The sequence below is a fragment of the Aegilops tauschii genome, chromosome 5 (genome assembly GCF_002575655.3).
Source record: "Aegilops tauschii subsp. strangulata cultivar AL8/78 chromosome 5, Aet v6.0, whole genome shotgun sequence".
Lineage (NCBI taxonomy): Eukaryota > Viridiplantae > Streptophyta > Magnoliopsida > Poales > Poaceae > Aegilops > Aegilops tauschii.
Genome location: NC_053039.3, coordinates 543331636 through 543342276, shown reverse-complemented (window position 1 = coordinate 543342276; position 10641 = coordinate 543331636).

Sequence of the window (10641 nt, the reverse complement as noted above, 5' to 3'; positions counted from 1 at the left end):
ATGACTGACCGTGAGCTGCTTCTCAGTCTTCACCAGAAGGTGGATCGAAATCATAAATGGGTTAAGCGTCAGTTTGGTTCTATTCTTCACAACATGACTGCTACACATAATGCAGTGAAGAAAAACCATTACTACCTCCATGAAGTCTTCGGTCGCACCTGGGCTATTCTGTCACATGTATATGGTGAAGAAGATCTGAAGCAAATGGGTCTCAAGGAGGACTTTGACTGGTCTGCTCCTCCACCGAAGAAATACAAGAAGGTCAAGGTTCCTTCCTTGGTGGCCAGCTCCTATTCTTCATCGCGCGACACCGATGAGCATGAAGACTTGGACGACACTGCGGCAGGCCCTACATCAACAAACGACCCCAACAACGCTGGCGCTCTTCCATCATCATGATATTCTTCAGGGGCGTTAGTCCTCATTTTCAACCCTTTTGGTCATTCGATGACAAAGGGGGAGAAATTTGAGTTAGTCTTCAAGCGGGTCTATCTTATATGGGTGTTTTTTTGCTAAGTTACAACTCTCGTTCTTCTGATGACTTTGCTGGATCGAGTTGTAAACTTAAACTCTATGGTGGCCTGATACTTTTGCTGTGTTCTTCTGCATGCTTATTCCTCGTTAATGTTAATGCACGCATGTTGAATTACATCAGTCACCATATTTCATCATGCATTTCAAATTCTTCATATTACATGTCAAATGCGTGTATGAATTACAAGATATAGGGGGAGATCTCCATGATTCTACTTTACAAGTGTGCATTGCTTCAAAAGCAAATTCCTCACTATGCACATCTTCAGGGGGAGTTCTTCTATATCTTGCAATCAAATTCCTCAATATCAGTATTTACACTTCATATGTTTATCCCCGTTGAAAACTTAACCTATATTGTCATCAATCACCAAAAAGGGGGAGATTGTAAGTGCATCTAGTGCCCCTTAGTGATTTTGGTGTAGTGAAGACTTATAGGTTAAGGGACTAATGTGTTTATAAGTGTACACAGGTCTATAAGTCTATGAGGAGTTTGATATTTACAGAGAAAGTCGACCCCTAAAAATGAAGTTCTTCGACTGAAGACTTTGAATTTCTGAAGACTTTCTGAACACTTTGAAAGTGAAGAAATTGGTGTGACCTTGAAGACTTGGTATTTATTCGAGGAACATGAAGCGTGAAGACTTTTGTTTTCGTAGTTTCATTTTCTCTTTCTTGAGTCATAGGAAACACCGTACTGTTAAGGGGGTCGAGGAAATACTAAGGAAAAATTTCCAAGTGATGCTCAACTCAAAATCCTACACCTACCAATCCCTTCGAGTGAAGCCATTGGAAATCTCATACAGTTCAGTCAACTTCTTCAGTGACAGAGACGAAGTTCTTCTGGTCGCTGAGGAATTTGTTCTCACTGAGGAGTTAGGAATTCGCTAGTGCGGATTGCCTACACAGTGAGGAACATGGTAGCCCTGAGGAATTTGATACTCAAATTTCCGACCGTTGCTGTGCTATGCGCCAGCTGTCCCAAAATATCTACCCACCTAACGGTCATATCATTGAAGGGCATTTATGTCTTATCATGTCGGGCTGCTCCCTAGGCTATAAATAGCCGCCCCCAACAACCACTAGCTGGTTGGCTGCTCCGAGAGAAACTGACACTTGTCATTTGAGAGCATCCCATCCTCCGAGGACATTGAGCGAAAATCATCAAGTGAGGAAAACCCAAACCCAAACACCTACAAACCCAAAGTGATTGAGCATCACTGAAGAGATTGATCCTGTGTGGATCCGACGCTTGTTACCTTTGAAGACTGTGCTTCTTCCAGACGGTTAGGCGTCATGGTCTAGAGCATCCAAGAGGAAATTGTGGATCGCCGAGTGACTGAGTTTGTGATGGTTCGGAAGTCACCTGAAGACTTACCATGAGTGATTGGACGAGGTCTGTGTGACCTTAGTTCAAGGAGAATACGGTGAGGACTCTTCGAAATATGCCCTAGAGGCAATAATAAATTGGTTATTATTATTATATTTCCTTGTTCATGATAATCGTTTATTATCCATGCTAGAATTGTATTGATAGGAAACTCAGATACATGTGTGGATACATAGACAACACCATGTCCCTAGTAAGCCTCTAGTTGACTAGCTCGTTGATCAATAGATGGTTACGGTTTCCTGACCATGGACATTGGATGTCGTTGATAATGGGATCACATCATTAGGGGAATGATGTGATGGACAAGACCCAATCCTAAGCCTAGCACAAGATCGTGTAGTTCGTTTGCTAAGAGCTTTTCTAATGTCAAGTATCATTTCCTTAGACCATGAGATTGTGCAACTCCCGGATACCGTAGGAATGCTTTCGGTGTACCAAACGTCACAACGTAACTGGGTGGCTATAAAGGTGCACTACAGGTATCTCCGAAAGTGTCTGTTGGGTTGGCACGAATCGAGACTGGGATTTGTCACTCCGTGTAAACGGAGAGGTATCTCTGGGACCACTCAATAGGACATCATCATAATGTGCACAATGTGACCAAGGAGTTGATCACGGGATGATGTGTTACGGAACGAGTAAAGAGACTTGCCGGTAACGAGATTGAACAAGGTATCGATATACCGACGATCGAATCTCGGGCAAGTAACATACCGATTGACAAAGGGAATTGTATACGGGATTGATTGAATCCCCGACATCGTGGTTCATCCGATGAGATCATCGAGGAGCATGTGGGAGCCAACATGGGTATCCAGATCCCGCTGTTGGTTATTGACCGGAGAGTCGTCTCGGTCATGTCTGCATGTCTCCCGAACCCGTAGGGTCTACACACTTAAGGTTCGGTGACGCTAGGGTTATAGAGATATTAGTATGCGGTAACCCGAAAGTTGTTCGGAGTCCCGGATGAGATCCCAGACGTCACAAGGAGTTCCGGAATGGTCCGGAGGTAAAGATTTATATATGGGAAGTCTTATTTTGGTCGCCGGAAAAGTTTCGCACTTTATCGGTATTGTACCGGGAGTGCCGAAAGGGGTCCGGGGGTCCACCAGCCCCGGGGGGCACATGGGATGTAGGGGTGTGTGCCTTGGCCTATATGGGCCAAGGGCACCAGCCCCAAGAGGCCCATGCGCCAAGAGATAAGGGAAAGGGAGAGTCCTAAAGGGGGAAGGCACCTCCGAGGTGCCTTGGGGAGGATGGACTCCTCCCTGGCCGCACCCTTCCTTGGAGGAAGGGCCAAGGCTGCGCCCCCCCCCCCTCTCCCTTGGCCCTATATATAGTGGGGGGAGGGAGGGCAGCAAGATCTAAGCCCTGGCGCCTCCCTCTCCCTCTCGTGACACCTCTTCCTCCGCGCTTGCGCTTGGCGAAGCCCTGCCGGGATCCCGCTACTTCCACCACCACGCCGTCGTGCTGCTGGATCTCCATCAACCTCTCCTTCCCCCTTGCTGGATCAAGAAGGAGGAGACGTCGCTGCTCCATACGTGTGTTGAACGCGGAGGTGCCGTCCGTTCGGCGCTAGGATCATCGGTGATTTGGATCACGACGAGTACGACTCCATCAACCCCGTTCTCTTGAACGCTTCCGCTCACGATCTACAAGGGTATGTAGATGCACTCCCCTTCCCCTCGTTGCTAGATTACTCCATAGATTGATCTTGGTGATGCATAGAAAATTTTGAATTTCTGCTACGTTCCCCAACAGTGGCATCATGAGCTAGGTCTATTCGTAGTTTCTATGCACGAGTAGAACACAAAGTAGTTGTGGGCGTCGATTTTGTCAATTTACTTGCCGTTACTAGTCTTATCTTGATTCGGCGGCATCGTGGGATGAAGCGGCCCGGACCGACCTTACACGTACACTTACGTGAGACAGGTTCCACCGACTGACATGCACTAGTTGCATAAGGTGGCTAGCGGGTGTCTGTCTCTCCCACTTTAATCGGATCGGATTCGATGAAAAGGGTCCTTATGAAGGGTAAATAGAAATTGGCATTTCACATTGTGGCTTTTGCGTAGGTAAGAAACGTTCTTGCTAGAATCCCATAGCAGCCACGTAAAACATGCAACAACAATTAGAGGACGTCTAACTTGTTTTTGCAGGGTATGCTATGTGATGTGATATGGCCAAAAGGATGTGATGAATGATATATGTGATGTATGAGATTGATCATGTTCTTGTAATAGGAATCACGACTTGCATGTCGATGAGTATGACAACCGGCACGAGCCATAGGAGTTGTCTTAATTTCTTGTATGACTTGCGTGTCATTGAAAACGCCATGTAATTACTTTACTTTATTGCTAACCGTTAGCCATAGTAGTAGAAGTAATAGTTGGCGAGACAACTTCATGAAGACACAATGATGGAGATCATGATGATGGAGATCATGGTGTCATGCCGGTGACGAAGGTGATCATGCCGCGCCTCAAAGATGGAGATCAAAGGCGCAAGATGATATTGGCCATATCACGTCACTTTATGATTTGCATGTGATGTTTGTCATGTTTACATCTTATTTGCTTAGAACGACGGTAGCATAAATAAGATGATCACTCACTAAAATTTCAAGAGACGTGTTCCCCCTAACTGTGCACTGTTGCGAAGGTTCGTTGTTTCGAAGCACCACGTGATGATCGGGTGTGATAGATTCTAACGTTCGAATACAACGGGTGTTGACGAGCCTAGCATGTACAGACATGGCCTCGGAACACATGCGAAACACTTAGGTTGACTTGACGAGCCTAGCATGTACAGAGATGGCCTCGGAACACAAGAGATCGAAAGATCGAACATGAGTCGTATAGTAGATGCGATCAACATGGAGATGTTCACCGATGATGACTAGTCCGTCTCACGTGATGATCGGACACGGCCTAGTTTGACTCGGATCATGTATCACTTAGATGACTAGAGGGATGTCTACCTGAGTGGGAGTTCATTCAATAATCAGATGAACTTCATTATCATGAACATAGTCAAAAGGTCTTTGCAAATTATGTCATAGCTTACGCTTTAGTTCTACTGTTTAAGATATGTTCCTAGAGAAAATTTAGTTGAAAGTTGATAGTAGCAATTATGCGGACTAGGTCTGTAAACTGAGGATTGTCCTCGTTGCTGCACAGAAGGCTTATGTCCTTAATGCACCGCTCGGTATGCTGAACCTCAGCGTCGTCTGTAGATGTTACGAAACATCTGACATACATGTTTTGATGACTACGTGATAGTTCAGTGCGTAATGCTAACAGTTTAGAATTGTGGCACCAAAGACGTTTTTGAAACGTCACAGAACATATGAGATGTTCCGAAGACTGAAATTGGGATTTCAGACTAGTGCCCACGTCAAGAGGTATGAGACCCCTGACAAGTTTCTTAAGCCTGCAAACTAAGGGAGAAAAGCTCAATCGTTGAGCATGTGCTCAGATTGTCTGAGTACCACAATCGCTTGAATCGAGTGGGAGTTAATCTTCCAGATGAGATAGTGATGGTTCTCCATAGTCACTGCCACCAAGCTATTAGAGCTTCGTGATGAACTATAACATATCAGGGATAGATATGATGATCCTTGAGCTATTCGCGATGTTTGACACCGCAAAAGTAGAAATCAAATAGGAGCATCAATTGTTGATGGTTAGTAAAACCACTAGCTTCAAGAAGGGCAAGGGCAAAAGGGATACTTCATGAAACAGCAAATCATTTGCTGCTCTAGTGAAGAATCCCAAGGTTGAACCCAAACCCGAGACTAAGTGCTTCTGTAATGAGGGGAACGGTCACTGAAGCAGAACTACCCTAGATACTTGGTAGATGAGAAGGCAGGCAAGGTCGACAGAAGTATATTGGATATACATTATATGAATGTGTACTTTACTAGTACTCCTAGCAGCACCAGGGTATTAGATACCGGTTCGGTTGCTAAGTGTTAGTAACTCAAAATAAAAGCTGCGGAATAAACGGAGACTAGCTAAAGGTGAGATGACGATATGTGTTGGAAGTGTTTCCAAGGTTGATGTGATCAAGCATCGCATGCTCCCTCTACCATCGAGATTGGTGTTAAACCTAAATAATTGTTATTTGGTGTTTGCGTTGAGCATAAACATGATTGGATTGTGTTTATCGCAATACGGTTATTCATTTAAGGAGAATAATGGTTACTCTATTTATTTGAATAATACCTTCAATGGTCTTGCACCCAAAATGAATCTCGATCGCAGTGATACACATGTTCGTGCCAAAAGATATAAAATAGTAATGATAGTACCACATACTTGTGGCACTGCCATTTGAGTCATATTGGTATAGAACGCATGAAGAAGCTCCATGTAGATGGATCTTTGGACTCACTCGTTTTGAAAAGATTGAGACATGCGAACCATGTCTATTGGTATATATGCATGAAGAAACTCCATGCAGATGGATCGTTTGGACTCACTTGATTTTGAATCACTTGAGACATGCAAATCATACCACATGGGCAAGATGACTGAAAGACCTCGTTTTCAATAAGATGGAACAAGAGAGCAACTTGTTGGAAGTAATACATTTGATGTGTGCAGTCCAATGAGTGTTGAGGCACGCAGTGGATATCGTTATGTTCTTACTTCACAGATGATTTGAGTAGATGCTGAGAATATTTACTTGATGAAACACAAGTCTGAATTATTGAAAGGTTCAAGTAATTTCAGAGTGAAGTTGAAGATCGTCGTGACAAGAGGATAAAATGTCTATGATATGATCATAGAGATATCTGAGTTACGAGTTTGGCACACAATTAAGACATTGTGGAAAGTGTTTCACAATTAATACCGCCTGGAACACCACAGTGTGATGGTGTGTCCGAACATCATAACTGCACCCTATTGGATATGGTGCATACCATGATGTCTCTTCTCGAATTACAACTATCGTTTATGGGTTATGCATTAGAGACAACCGCATTCACTTTAAATAGGGCACCACACAATTCCGTTGAGACGACACCGTTTAGAGAAACCTAAGTTGTCGTTTCTTAAAAGTTTGGGGCTGCGATGCTTATGTGAAAAAGTTTCAGGCTGATAAGCTCGAACCCAAAGCGGATAAATGCATCTTCATAGAATACCCAAAACAGTTGGGTATACCTCCTGTTTCAGATCTGGAAGTAAACAGGTCCTTTCTCGAGAAAAAGTTTCTCTCAAAAGAATTGAGTGGGAGGATGGTGGAGACTTGATGAGGTTATTGAACCATAACTTCAACTAGTGTGTAGCAGGGCACATGAAGTTGTTCCTGTGGCACCTACACCAATTGAAGTGGAAACTTATGATAGTGATCATGAAACTTCGGATCAAGTCACTACCAAACCTTGTAGGACGACGAGGATGCGTACTACTTCAGAGTGGTACGTGATCCTGTCTTGGAAGTCATGTTGCTAGACAACAATGAACCTACGAGCTATGGAGAAGCGATGGTGGGCCCATATTTCGACAAATGGTTGGAAGCCATGAAATCCGAGATAGGATCCATGTATCAGAACAAAGCATGGACTTTGGTGAACTTGCCCGATGATCGGCAAGCCATTGAGATAAATGGATCTTTAAGAAGAAGACGGACATGGACGGTAATGTTACCGTCTATGAAGCTCGACTTGTGGCAAAGAGTATTTTCACAAGTTCAAGGAGTTGACTACGATGAGATTTTCTCATCCGTAGCGATGCTTAAGTCCGTCGGAATCATGTTAGCATTAGCTGCATTTATGAAATCTGGCAAATGGATGTCAAAACAAGTTTCCTTACCAGTTTTCGTAAGGAAAGGTTGTATGTGATACAATCAGAAAGGTTTTGTCGATCCTAAGGATGCTAAAAGGTATGCTAGCTCCAGCGATCCTTCCATGGACTAGAGCAAGCATCTCGGAGTCAGAATATACGCTTTGATGGAGTGATCAAAGTTTTTGGGTTTATACAAAGTTTGTTAGAAACTAGTATTTACAATAAAGTGAGTGGGAGCGCTACAACATTTCTGATAAGTATATGTGAATGACATATTGTTGATCCGAAATGATGTATTTGGAAAGCATAAAGGGTTGTTTGAAAGGAGTTTTTCAAAGGAAGATCTGGATAAAGCTGCTTACATATTGGGCATCAAGATCTATAGAGATAGATCAAGACGCCTGATGATACTTTCAAAGAACGCACACCTTGACATGATTTTGAAAGAGTTCAAAATAGATCAGCAAAGAAGGAGTTCTTGGCCGTGTTACAAAGTGTGAGTATTGAGTAAGACTCAAGACCTGACCACAGCAGAAGAGAGAGAAAGGACGAAGGTCGTCCCCTATGCTTTAGACGTAGGCTCTACAGTATGCTATGCTGTGTACCGCACATGAAGTGTGCCTTGCCATGAGTTGGTCAAGGGGTACAATAGTGATCCGGGAATGGATCACATGACAGCGGTCGAACTTATCCTTAGTATCAAGTGGACTAAGGAATTTTCTCGATTATGGAGGTGAAAAGGAGTTCGTCGTAAAGGGTTACGTCGATGCGAACTTTGACACTAATTCGGATGACTCTGAGTAGTAAACCGGATTCGTATAGTAGAGCAGTTATTTGAAATGGCTCCAAGTAGCGCGTGGTAGCATCCACAAGATGACATAGATATTCGTAAAGCACACACGGATCTGAAAGGTTTAGACCCGTTGACTAATAACCTCTCTCACAAGCATAACATGATCAAATCAGAACTCATTGAGTGTTAATCACATAGTGATGTGAACTAGATTGTTGACTCTAGTAAACTCTTTAGATGTTGGTCACATGGTGATGTGATCTGTGAGTGTTAATCACATGGTGATGTGAGCTAGATTATTGACTCTAGTGCAAGTGGGAGACTGTTGGAAATATGCCCTAGAAGCAATAATATATTGGTTATTATTATTATATTTCCTTGTTCATGATAATCGTTTATTATCCATGCTAGAATTGTATTGATAGGAAACTCAGATACATGTGTGGATACATAGACAACACCATGTCCCTAGTAAGCCTCTAGTTGACTAGCTCGTTGATCAATAGATGGTTATGGTTTCCTGACCATGGACATTGGATGTCGTTGATAACGGGGTCACATCATTAGGAGAATGATGTGATGGACAAGACCCAATCCTAAGCCTAGCACAAGATCGTGTAGTTCGTTTGCTAAGAGCTTTTCTAATGTCAAGTATCATTTCCTTAGACCATGAGATTGTGCAACTCCTGGATACCGTAGGAATGCTTTGGGTGTACCAAACGTCACAACATAACTGGGTGGCTATAAAGGTGCACTACAGGTATCTCCGAAAGTGTCTGTTGGGTTGGCACGAATCGAGACTGGGATTTGTCACTCCGTGTAAACGGAGAGGTATCTCTGGGACCACTCAGTAGGACATCATCATAATGTGCACAATGTGACCAAGGAGTTGATCACGGGATGATGTGTTACGGAACGAGTAAAGAGACTTGCCGGTAACGAGATTGAACAAGGTATCGGTATACCGACGATCGAATCTCAGGCAAGTAACATACCGATTGACAAAGGGAATTGTATACGGGATTGATTGAATCCTCGACATCGTGGTTCATCCGATGAGATCATCGAGGAGCATGTGGGAGCCAACATGGGTATCCAGATCCCGCTGTTGGTTATTGACCGGAGAGTCGTCTCGGTCATGTCTGCATGTCTCCCGAACCCGTAGGGTCTACACACTTAAGGTTCGGTGACGCTAGGGTTATAGAGATATTAGTATGTGGTAACCCGAAAGTTGTTCGGAGTCCCGGATGAGATCCCGGACGTCACGAGGAGTTCCGGAATGGTCCGGAGGTAAAGATTTATATATGGGAAGTCTTATTTTGGTCGCCGGAAAAGTTTCGCACTTTATCGGTATTGTACCGGGAGTGCCGAAAGGGGTCCGGTGGTCCACCAAGGGGGTCCACCAGCCCCGGGGGGGCACATGGGCTGTAGGGGTGTGCGCCTTGGCCTATATGGGCCAAGGGCACCAGCCCCAAGAGGCCCATGCGCCAAGAGATAAGGGAAAGGGAGAGTCCTAAAGGGGGAAGGCACCTCCGAGGTGCCTTGGGGAGGATGGACTCCTCCCTGGCCGCACCCTTCCTTGGAGGAAGGGCCAAGGCTGCGTCCCCCTCTCCCTTGGCCCTATATATAGTGGGGGGGAGGGAGGGCAGCAAGATCTAAGCCCTGGCGCCTCCCTCTCCCTCCCGTGACACCTCTTCCTCCCCGCTTGCGCTTGGCGAAGCCCTGCCCGGATCCCGCTACTTCGACCACCACGCCGTCGTGCTGCTGGATCTCCATCAACCTCTCCTCCCCCCTTGCTGGATCAAGAAGGAGGAGACATCGCTGCTCCATACGTGTGTTGAACGCGAAGGTGCCGTCCGTTCGGCGCTAGGATCATCGGTGATTTGGATCACGACGAGTACGACTCCATCAACCCCGTTCTCTTGAACGCTTCCGCTCGCGATCTACAAGGGTATGTAGATGCACTCCCCTTCCCCTCGTTGCTAGATTACTCCATAGATTGATCTTGATGATGCGTAGAAAATTTTGAAATTCTGCTACGTTCCCCAACAAGGACTGTGTGTCCTCAGGTTTAAATACCTAGCATCTCCAACCAGATGTACAACTGAGACAACAGTTGGAACTGG